The 12,105-nt window shown below is 33.6% G+C and overlaps 1 protein-coding gene across 18 annotated transcripts in view; it reads left to right on the top strand.

Annotated features, from left to right (window-relative positions):
• The window catches only part of Adgrl3 (adhesion G protein-coupled receptor L3), an 877,792-nt gene that overhangs the window by 185,862 nt on the left and 679,825 nt on the right, over nt 1-12,105 (top strand). For all 18 annotated transcript variants that reach the window (XM_008833280.3, XM_008833274.3, XM_029563589.1 and 15 more), the window contains exon 3: nt 8,894-8,959. The gene's annotated coding sequence lies outside the window, so the exon portion shown is untranslated. The remainder of the gene's footprint in view (nt 1-8,893; nt 8,960-12,105) is intronic.

Raw genomic sequence — 12,105 nt, 5'->3', positions numbered from 1 at the left:
TCATACCCTTCATTTTTCCTGATCTTTTCTTTGAATTTATTTATTTTTAAAATATATTTTATTATTTTTATTTTACATGTATGCATGTATTGCCTGCATGTACGTAAGTGCACCAGTGTCGTGCAGTGCCTGTGGAGGACAGAAGAGGCTGTTAGATCCCCTGGAACTGGAGTTATGGACAGTTGTTAGCTGCCGTGTGGGTGGTGGGATTCAAACCCGGGTCTTCTGTAAGAATATCCAGTGTTTTTAACCACTGAGCCATCTCTCCAGTCCCTGCATTTATTTATTTTTTAATTCATGCTTTTCAAATGCTGTTGGATGTGTGACAAAACTTTTTCAATGAAAAATTATTATAGTGATTTAATTGCTTAGAAAAAAGTGTTCAAAATTATTGGAACTGTTTTGATAAAGTATTTTAAGTATATACATATAGTTGCATAATTATTATTTCATGATATAAATGACAGGCTAGAATGCAGTGCGTTCTATCAGAAAATGATCATTTAGAAGTATAGCGGGTAGGACCATTTTATTATAATTAAGCTTCATAATTCCCATTATTAGAGAAGTTGGAAACCATGGTTAGAAGGCAAATATGTCATGTGTAATTATAGACATAGCTTAGCCATTTTGAGAAATAAAAGCACAGGGTAAATTAAATGATTGTTTTTATATTGATAATCTGAGAACTATTTTTCAAGCAGAGAATTGACACTAACATTGCTGAGGAAATAATCTTCCTGGATCCTCATCAAATGTTAAATTACACACATGGTGTGCTGACTCCTTGGAATGGGACTGTGTTACGGAGCTAGTAATCCATTTTGCTGGTGGAAAACTTCCACTGCAAACTGAATTCTTTCTTTGGTGCTTGTTCCAGCTTTCAGCAGTCATGCCTGCTGTACGTCCTACTTTTCTCTCATTGTTAGAATCATCTCATTTTACTAGATGTGTTCGAAGGCTAGAATTCCTGAAGGTGGAACGTTCCCATAGCTTTTCTCCTTAAGGCCACAGGACAGTAGTGCCTAGTTCATCTCGCACCAGGGATATGCTAAAGCGCTGTGAGTCATATGTCCTCCAGACTCAAAGAAAGAGGCGGGTGTGACTGGTGTTTGGTAATTTTGCTTTTTTTTTTTTTTTGAGAAGGAATAACTATCTGTCTTTTGATATCTTCTTCAAAGCTGAAAAAGTAAAACAAGAACAGATTATTGAAGAAATTACCTCTGAAGTAGAATGGCCTACCCACATAGCCTCTAGAATGAAAGTGTTGGTCTTATGGAGACAGTCCTTGATTTGACTTGAAATATTTATGATTTTGTTTTGCTACAATAGTACAAAATTGGTAATCTTTAGTAGAACCCATATTTGGAATTTTTAAAATTTTATCTTGGTCAAAACTGTTATCTTTTACAATATTTTCTTGAGATGCTATGACTACTAAAGTCTCTGATCCCAATCAGTCATTGGACCATAATAGCAAAAATTAACTCACAATGGACTTTGTTGCTAAGCTATGATTTTAGGAAGGTTAGGTGCATTACATGTATTTTTTTACTTGCATTTTCAACTTACAGTGGATTATTGAAACATATCCTCATTTTAAGTTGGGGAGCACCTACCTGGATATGGTTTTCTGATTAATTGAGACATTATTCTTACACCAATAAAACATTCTTTGTGCTATGATTAAAACCTGAAGGAAATAAAAGGTATAATAATCCATTTTATTTGTCTCTGAGACACAAGAACTTTCTGTGTTTGTACTGTCTTAACTGAGCTATTACTACAGTGACTAGAAATAGAACAGACACAAGTTGGTTTTTTCCTGCATTTCTCCTTGCCTTGCATACCATACATATTCAACAATATGATATGGTAGGATATGGTATAATGCATGATAAGCTGTGATATAGTATATGATCTGGTCTAGTGAATGGCATGGTGTATGGTATGGTTTAGTATATGGTGTAGTGTGGTACGGAATAGTGTAAGGTATGGTGTAGTGTATATGGTAGCCTATAATATGTTATGATATATCAGTTGAGTGATGTGGTAACCTATCATATTTTATGAATGCAGTCAGACAAAATCACTCTTACCACAATAAATTTCAGAGGTCTATAATAAAAATGTTGGGTAGGGGCTGGAGAGATGACTCAGCAGTTAAGAGCCCTGGCTGCTCTGGCAGAGGACCTGGGTTTAGTTCCCAATACCCACATGGCAGCTAACAACCATCTGTAACTCCAGTTCCAAGGGATCTGATGTTCTTCTCTGACCTACAGAGACATTGCATGATACGGGTGCACTTACACAGATGCAGGCAGTATACTACAAATACAAATAAAAATAAATAAAATATTTTTTTAAATGTTGCCTAATATGTTGATTAAGCTTTGAAGATCAATTTGGATTTTCTGCTGTCCTTTTCCCTCTCAATAAACTATGAGTTGTCTCTACATTGTAAATATGTTATATCATTCAAAGGCCTAACGGCTGCTTGATTCTATTTTATCAGTGGAGGGAAAATTTATGAGCAGTTGCATCTACTTTTCATTGTTAATAATGAACATAATGGATAAATTGAGCAATTTTATAGCATTAAATAATTAATAGGATTTTATAACCTGATAGGATTTTAAATAATTAGTAGTTATTTAATCTTGGACTTTTGATAAAGTTTAAATTTTCTTTTATTTAATGTTGCTTCCTTTTAGTTAGCTTTTCTATTTGTTTGATGTGGAAGCTCTTGTAATTAATCTTACATATTTCTTCATTTTTTAAAAATTTTATTTATTATTTTTATTTTATGTGTATGTGTGTATTGTCTGCATGTAGGTTAGTGCACCCATGTCATGCAATGCCAGGAGAAGCCAGAAGAGGCTGTCAGATCCACTGGGACTAGAGTTGCAGACAATTGTTAGCTGCCATGTGGGTGCTAGGATTCGAACCTGGGTCTTCTGCAAGAACAACCAGTGTTCTTAACCACTGAGCCATCTCTCCAGCCCCTCTTCATTTCTTAATATTTTTTATTATTTTTAATTTATGTTTATGCATGTGTTGCCTGCGTGTAGGTAAGTCCACCTGTCTCATGCAATGCCCCAGAAGACAGACAAGGCTGTCAGATCCCCTGGAACTGGAGTTACAGTTGTTAGTTGTCATGTGAGTGCTGGGATTCAAACCCAGGTCTTCTGCAAGAACAACCAGTATTCTTAATTGCTGAGTCATCTCTCCAGCCCTGCCCCTCTTCATTTCTAATGTAGATATTTAAATCTATAAGGTTGCCTTTAAACAACGCTTTTTCTGTCTCCTCTAAATTCTGATGTGTTGTGATTGGTGTTCATTCAACTCAAAATATTCCAGTTTTGTCTATGATTGGCAGTTATTTAGGGATTCTCATTTCTCATTTAATTTTTTTGGTTAGATAGTGCACTTTTCATGACAGTGGTTCTTTTACATTTACTAAGATTTGTTTTAGGTCTAATGTGAAGTTGGGGATGAAGCATATTGGATGATTTGCAGGCATCATACTACAGAGCCCCAGTTCACGTTCTCACAAGTTCAGTACTTTTTTCTTACTTTGAAATGCATAATCTATTAGATGGCAGGTTGAATTCTCTAGACCTGAAATACTTGTTATGGCAACTCTGTCCATTATCATCATTGATACTGGGGAGAATATTTGTCAGGCGACTCAGCCATTCATGAAGTACTGCCTCTGGTCACTTCCATGGCATGTGTTATGATGTCCCACACCCTTGTAGCATAGCACATATGATCTTGCATTAACTGATTAATCTCTCTAGAAAAGTCTCACATAAAAATGGGCCAGCCACCTAAGATATGGATGATGTAGACAATTATTTGGTAGGGTTTTGCTTAACAGATGTTCTTAAAAGAAAAAAAGTGAATTCGTCCTTTTGGGGGTCTTGAAACCTATATTCCTTACTGAGAAGAAATCTTCTTGAGAAAAATGAGGGTTTAAATTATTTTAGTAACTATTTTCAAGAAAGATTTTAGATGGGCTAAAAGGAAGCTCTAGAAATCTTGAGGAATAGCTGGGGTGTGGAGGCCAGTGGTGACATGATGTAGTGGCAGGTGTTTGAATTGGGGATAAGTCATCTCGGAGTCGTGTTTTAACACTATCATTGGGTGAATTTGTTCATCTTAGTGAGTTGCTGATCTCTCATGCTATTAAGAATTGAAGAGAAAAAACAAATCTGAACATTGTGGTGAAAATAATATGCTAGTGTACGCTGGTGTTTATCAGAAGACATTCAAGTAGCAGATATTTGAAGATAACTACAGATTAGTAGATTGACAACTAAAGAAAGAAGTTTTGGGAAATGACATGAACATTATGATTATAAACAGATAGAACATTTGAGTTATAAGTTAAAGAAAATGGAATACAACAGATATAGTCGCTATTTTTATTTGTCCATCATTGTCTCACGTTTCCTTATTTATCTTCCAAGCCGTATGAAAGCTGTGTACTCCTTTTTAAAACACTTAATAAAATTACACGTAATTCTAACCCTGTAATTCCAAAATTGATGAAGGACTAACTCATAGAGAATGAAAAAGAATCACCTTATTCGATTTTTTTCTACCATGTCCTGTTTTTACTTCAGTTATCAGCAACCATTTTAAATATGAGTGTCTGGCTTGACAGTGTGTAGCACAGCACATCCTTGGCTCCTGGAGTTCCTAGGTTTTAATCTGCAGCATCTTGGGCTGTAAAACTGTCTCTTAACTGTTTGCAGAATGATCTGGTTCCCTTGGTTTTGCCACTTCATAGCCTCATGGACCTTTATGGAGTAACTCAATAAATGATGTTGTATTGAGGTAGTGTCGCTTTGAAAACTGTGACGTTTGGAATAGTTTAAGAGTGCACAGTCTGAACTGTTTTCTTTGAACTGTCCTCTTGAACAAAGGGAGAGTACTGTACTACTTATTGAATAGCTTATGAAACATGGTATGAAAAAGGAATGAGAAACTTGGTCTTAAAGAATCTAAAACCAAGGTGTGGAGAGATGGCTCAGCGGTTAAGAGCACTGACTGCTTTTGCAGAAGTCCTGGGTTCAGTTCCCAGCACTGACATGGTGGCTAACAACAGTCTGTAACTCCAGTTTGAGGGGATCCAATGCCATCTTTTGAGCTCTGTGGGCATTGCATGACACAGGTGCACTTATATACGTGCAGGCAATACACTCATACACATAAAATAGTAAAAAAATAATAAGTTTGTAAAAAACAATCTTTAACCAGGAATTTTAAGGCAGAATTTATTTTTTCTTACCCTACTGCCCCAGAACGGCATACAAAACCACAAAAGATGTCATCAACCTATGATCACATGTCACTTCCAAGTTTTTGTGGGGATCATGTTGTCTTAAACAATATCACTCTTTTCATCAGATGGTCATAAGTTTAATGACTACATCTTATGCACATTATTCTGAGTCGGGGATTAGAAGGGTTGTGAGGGAGCAATAGGGAAGGTAGTATAAGACTAAACCTATGGGTTCAGAGCCTGTAAGAGTTAATTACACTAGGAGTCCAAAGCACAGTAAGATTGATTACATTGTTTTTCTTAAAGGCTAGTTAAATTTAACAAGCTGAGTACACAGTAGGAAAACAGAGTCAATGAGTAGTTCTAAATGATCTCAAAGCATATGATTAATTTGCAAAACTTCAATTTGCGTTTCCCAGAAAAGTCATTGCCACATTGTATAATTTTGGAATTAGGCTACTTGGATCAAGAAAATCAGACATTATTCATCTTAATTCTAAGCTAATTTGTATTGAGTTATCTTAGAATATCATCTATCAAAATGTGAAGCTATCTTCTAGCAGTCAGTGTCACAAAATTATGAAATTATTTTCTGAACAAATGATTGAAAGAAGCCTATTTTCAGTTATAAATACAGTCTGTAATAATACACTGCTATTTGAGAGGCTTGAAGCTGTAGAATCTGAATTTGTATTTCCTGCAGTTAAATTCTGAGTTTTCCATTTAGCAGTGCATTTGTATGTAAATATAAAAATATCTGGAAAAACTTCAGAGGATTATTTTACAGTTAAATGACAGTATGAAGTAATTACAACAGTGACATTTGGCAAGAATTTAATATAGAGTTTTAAAATATGCATATATATATGACGTGTACATGTGATATGGGTGTGTCTTCTCCTTGAGTATCTCTGTGATTTTCTGTCTGCTTCTCAACTGGAATGTGTACAGGATCTGTGAGTATTCTTTATGCCTCTTAAGTTTATTCTGAAACCATTTTTCCTAGAGTAATTCCTGGAAGAGTGAATATATGATGAATGTATTGTTTCCCTTCTTTTTAAACTTGCTATTTCAGAACTAGAAAACTGATCTTGAACATTCTTACTTATCATTTATTCCAGTTTTATGAATTGGCTGTCTGCTATTTTTACATTACTGTTAGTTTTTTTGGTTTATATTGACTTACAAGGTTTAATCAAAAGCATAGTTTAATTTTCACTTTTAATTAAAGTAAATATAGTTCTGAGAACTAAAGTATTTCCATCTAATCCACAAGTCCTCTGGTGAAATGCGATGTTTTCTAGGGTACTGCTTTTATGTTATTTTTGAACCATGTATAGCTAAGATAATGAAAATAGGTCATGTGCCCAAAATATTTATAATAGCTGCTTATGAAATTCGGTTTTAGATTAATCTTAATAAATAGACAATAGGTTTTTTTCACAGTACTTCATATTCATAGAACAGTGCACTTGAGTTTGCTCTTCTCTGTATTTTCTTCTCCTCCCTTCTGTTCCCCTTTTTCCATTCCTGAGCTTTGGCTCCTATCTCCCCTTGTCAGTAAGATGCTAACTGGCTATAATAAACTTGTCTTTGGCCTCTGCTGCCTGTCCACTCTTAAATGTAGTGAGCAGTTGTAAAGAGATAGTAAATAGATATTAAATGGTTAAATTGTAAACTGCAGGCTCTCTCTGCTTATGCAGAAAAAGGGAAAGAAAACAGCTTGTAAAGGTGGCTATGCAGTTAAACTCAAAGATATATGTAGTGGTTCACTTTTCTTTTTCATCTTAGTTTACGTGAAGCCAAAGCAGGCAGTTTGTGAGGCCTGTTTAGTTGCTTATCCCTTTGCAGAAGTGATTCAAGTCAGAGTTCCTATTCTAAAGTAATTCTTATTATATATACAGTTCAGCAAAACAGAAAAAATATACAGTGAGGTATGGGACCACCAAAGACAAGATGGGTTCTGTTTGTAGTGGGGTGGGTTTGTTGGTGTCAAAGAGAACTTTGCGATTAAACACCTTTAGATATCAGAATCTATTCCCTATGTCTAGCAAAAAAAAAAAAGATCCGAGGGGAGATAATTATCTCAGCAAGCCTGTGCTGTCTACCCATGATTGCCCAGATATATAAAACCTTTTCAAGATGACAAAGGCCCATTATTCAAAAACAAGGGGAAAAGTGACCTGTGTAAACAGTCAAGGCCTTAGTTACTGAAAGAACATGCTAGATTTGTTGAAAGATGATTGTTTAGGGGACTCGAAGCCACTGACTATAAAATGTTGTTTTAATTGTTGGTCTAAATTGTCAAGCATGTGATTCAAATAAACATCTGGCTTGCTCTTGTATAAACTTTTCTAAGGGGAAAAATACAAGTGAACACTTATTGGAAAAAACTACAGTAAATCCTGTTATTTTAATAATTTAAAATATCTAATTAAGTCTAATATTTTCATTGGTGAATAGTTTCAACTAATTTGTTTTCATATTGTGGTATACTGCATCTGATTTTAATCAATATCATTTTTTATGAAGGAGAATTAAATTTTAATATTGTGCTATTGATTTCCTGCTTCATATAATTTCTTACCTTTTGGGGAAAAATGATAGAATAGAAAATGGGTTTTGTTACTATTTTGGAATTTGTATAGTTGCTTAACCTTTTAATAATAGAAAATCTTCTAAAGTAATTGTTTAATAAAGACTAAGTACCTAATAATTACTAGAAATATTGACTGTGTGAAATTTTTAAATAGACTCAATCAAAAGTTTAAAAATTGATGTAGTTACAGAACTGAAAGAAAACATTAAATTCACAATAAAGTACTTTGAAGAACCATATTTTGAGGGATGTTTTAGACAAATTTAGCATATTGCTTCCTAGTTTAATACTTAAAAAATGGAATCGTAACAATGTAAAGAAAATGAAAACAAAATGCTACAAATCAATGATTTAAATACACTCACTTTGAGTACGCCCTTCTCATTTTCTTCCTTACACTATATTTAGATTTTTCGAACCATGGTATCACTCTCTCTCTCTCTCAGGACATATATGCATAAGGACATAGGAAGTGAGCATTCTGTGTGTTTTGTGTGTATGCTTACATAACAAGATGCACTAAGGAGTTTGTCCATGGCTTTTCCGTAGCATTTTTCATATGGTGAAAGTTTTTGTCCATGCCCCAAGACCACAAGTGCTTGTTGTTAGAAACCAGATCTTTCTTGGAGATATTAGAATTTATTTAAAAATCTTATGTCATATTTTAAGCAGGAAAATATTTACATTCTGTACCTAAAAATTTCACTGACATTCCCAATGAACACCAAATTATAAAAATGCCCATATAAAAGGCAAAAGATTTATATGCTTTATAGAGAAATCATAGTATAATTAAGATGTATTGTATAGAATGCACAAAAATTGAATTAAAAATATACATTGAAAAAAAGTTTCGCCTCTCTTCGATATTTTTCTGTTTTCTTTGCAATCTGCTGTGGCACCATAAGCACTGTGTGGAGTTGTCAAGCAGTAACAAAAACTTTAATAGCGTTATAATTATAATAACAATCTAATTAAATCTTTTATTTTATTTTTTGCAGAAATGTTGAATTCAGTATGTCAGAGAAGAAAAACATGGATTTTTAGCAATCGAAGAGCAAATTAAGGTAATTGATAGGTTATTGTTGACAACCATGCTTGCTAATAATTTAAAACTGTATTTACTATATGTGAATTCAATGGTATATAATTTTATGAGATTGTATCATAAAGAAAATTCAGCATATTTAAAAGTAGACCTTATATATTATTTATACATTTTTATTTTTCTTATATTTTTGGAAAATGCATTCACATTTTCTGAACAATAAATAATGCAGTTGAATATGTTTGTTGTCGTGAAGAAATGTACCCTATATGAAAAAAATATTAAGTTAAAATAAGTAGTTGGAACTGTTGGGTGCTCTGGAAAGGCACTGATTCTGTATTATGTTAGTAACTGTACTGGAGAAGTGGCTCAGTGGTTAAGAGTACTGGCTACTCTTGCAGAAAACCGGGATTTGAGTCCCAGCACCTACGTGGTGGCTAACAACCCTCTGTAACTTCAATTCCAAGGAAATTTGATGCCCTATTCTGACCTCTATGGGCATTGCACAACATGGGTTCACTTACATGCAGGCAGTACAGTCATAAGATAAGAAGATAATAAAATAATAAATAAAATATTTTTTAAAAGTTAGTAGCTGCTATGAAACAACGTGGTGAGTTGTTTTTCCATTGGTACCAAGGCAATTCATTAATGTCATCCTTATCTAATTCATTTCATTTTCTCTCATTTATATCCATAACTGAATGTGAAAATAAGGAAATAAGTGCATTCATTTATACCTACAAAATGTTTAATATAATATGAAGCAGATTATGTTCTAAAATGACCTATTAATTACAAATATAATTATGCCATTCAATACGAAAAATTTCAGAGAATGTAAAATTAGGCTAGAACATTTTCTCCAGCAAATAATAGAATGTAAAAGAGGTCTTTCTATTAATCATCAAAAGTAAAAATTAGGATTTCCTTCCTTTTTGTTTCTTCCTTTTCCCTTTTCTTGCTTTTTTTTTAGACGGTCTGGTGATGTAGCCCAAACCAGCTTAGAACTCAAGGTCCTTCTCCCTTTGCCTCATGAGTTCTAGGATTATAGGTGTGCACCTCAGTGCCAGGCTTCTGCTGGATTCTTAAAGCTGTTTAAATTAATTTTGAAGTAACTTTAAACAGATTCAAATGTAAATTATTATTATAAAGATGCAGTCAAAAATAGGGCTATTTACTTTTTGGTTTTCGTCCCATAAAACTATTTTTCTGTATTTAATTTTGAGTTATTGAAATAACTGTTATGTATTGTAAATTAGCATTAATGAGTTTTCCAAGATTCTCCACATAACTTAAGATTAAGATTTCAGTTTTTACTGATAATTATTGTTTTAAATTTTTTGGCCTTAATTTCTTTGTCCCATTTTTTTTTCCTTTCTCCAAATCATTTACATGTGAAAACACTATTGTTCCCATATTGGAGAGTAGTTATGTTTGAATCTCTCAGTAGTATTGCTTACCTTATTATATTAACATGTAAACTTTGCAGCCATTTTTCTACTGGGTTGAAAATGAAATGGTTTTTTGGTAGTTTGAAATTCATTAAATTAGCAATAAATGGTCCCGTTTGCTGATTTCCTCTTAAAAGATTCAACCAAATGAGATTTAGATGCACTTACTTTGGGGAATTTAGAGGCCAGTCTTGATGCACAGTTTAAATGAGTCATTGACAAATTGCTGAGCAAAAAATGAATAAGTAGTTTACTGACCTTGGAGATTCTTGAAACTATCATAGAGACTATGAGAGTGAGGCCCAGCATTCCTGACAGTTCAACTCTTTGGGAATGAGCAGAAGTTGACCATTGAAAGATTGCTATTTCCAATATGGTAAAGAGATCACAGATATAGTAAAAGAATACTAGACTTGTTAAGGTAAAGAAGGTTTGGAACAGCCCAAGAAATAAGATGTTTGCCATAACAAAGCTTAAGACTTTGTAGCCTAGATAATATCCAGAATGTCAAAGATATCTGTGGGCTTGTGGAAATAACATTTCATAGTCTTTCCTCTTATTAAGAAATGTAAAGGGGCTACAGAGACTGCTGAGCAGATAAAAATACTCTCTAGTAGACTCCTGATTTTCAGTTTCCATTGGTCATATTAGGCAGCTCACAGCCACCTGTAGCTCCAGCTCCAGGGGATCTGATGCCCTCTTCTGGACTCTGTGAGCACTGCACTCACATGCACAAACGTTCACTAACATACAAATATACACAAATAATTTTGAAAAGAAATATAAGACAGAAACTTAAAAAGCAATATAAATTGTAATGAATGACTGTCACCAACTGAATATAAGAAGTTTCTGGAAGCATCAGAGGAAATTTACCATCGTGAATGGTTGATGATCTTTGTTTTTATTGAGATATAATTCTTATCCAGCAAATTAGCCCATTTAAAGTTATTTTTAGTGTATTGATAGGTTGTCAAACTATTGCTATTATAAAATCATAGAACATTTTTATCACACTAAAGAAAACTTGTTTCCAGCAATTACTTCCCATTCCTTCCTCCCTTCCTTGACAAACATCAGCATATTCTGTTGCTATGCATTTGACGTAGCATGGAATTATAAAATGGATCACCTCTAGAATCTGCTTGATAACTTAGCAGAATATGTTCAAGTTTTCTTTTTATTAAAGACACGACTTCATCATTTTCTGACTAATATTCTACCATATGGATCTTTAGATATACCACACATTACTTTTCTCTTTTTCAGTCAATGTACATTTGAAGGGTTTTAAATACTTTTTAAGGCTATCATACTAAAAGAAGTTTTGGACATTTGAGTGCAAGCATTCATGAAAACATAGATATTCATTTTTTTCTTGGATATATACCCAAGAGTAGAATTGCTGGCTCATATGAAAGGTTTGCACTTAGCCTTTTGAGAAACATTGAAAGTGTTTTCCAATAGCTACAACATTTTATATTCTCAGCAGAAAAAAACAAGGGTACCAGTATGTCCATGTCATTACCAAAACCAGTTTGATTACAGTAGTCCTAGTGAGTGTCCATGGCATCTCACTGGAATTTTGATGGTGGTCGTTGATTCTAAGAAGTCATTATGGTTAGACAATTGATTCTATGTATTCTTAAACACAAACTGTAAAATGAAAATTATTTTATTAATACATACCTTGATCAGTAATAAAAAAAAC

This window comes from Nannospalax galili, unplaced genomic scaffold, assembly GCF_000622305.1.
Source record: "Nannospalax galili isolate Female #2095 unplaced genomic scaffold, S.galili_v1.0 scaffold433, whole genome shotgun sequence".
Lineage (NCBI taxonomy): Eukaryota > Metazoa > Chordata > Mammalia > Rodentia > Spalacidae > Nannospalax > Nannospalax galili.
This window is presented reverse-complemented; position numbering and strand designations above follow the sequence as displayed.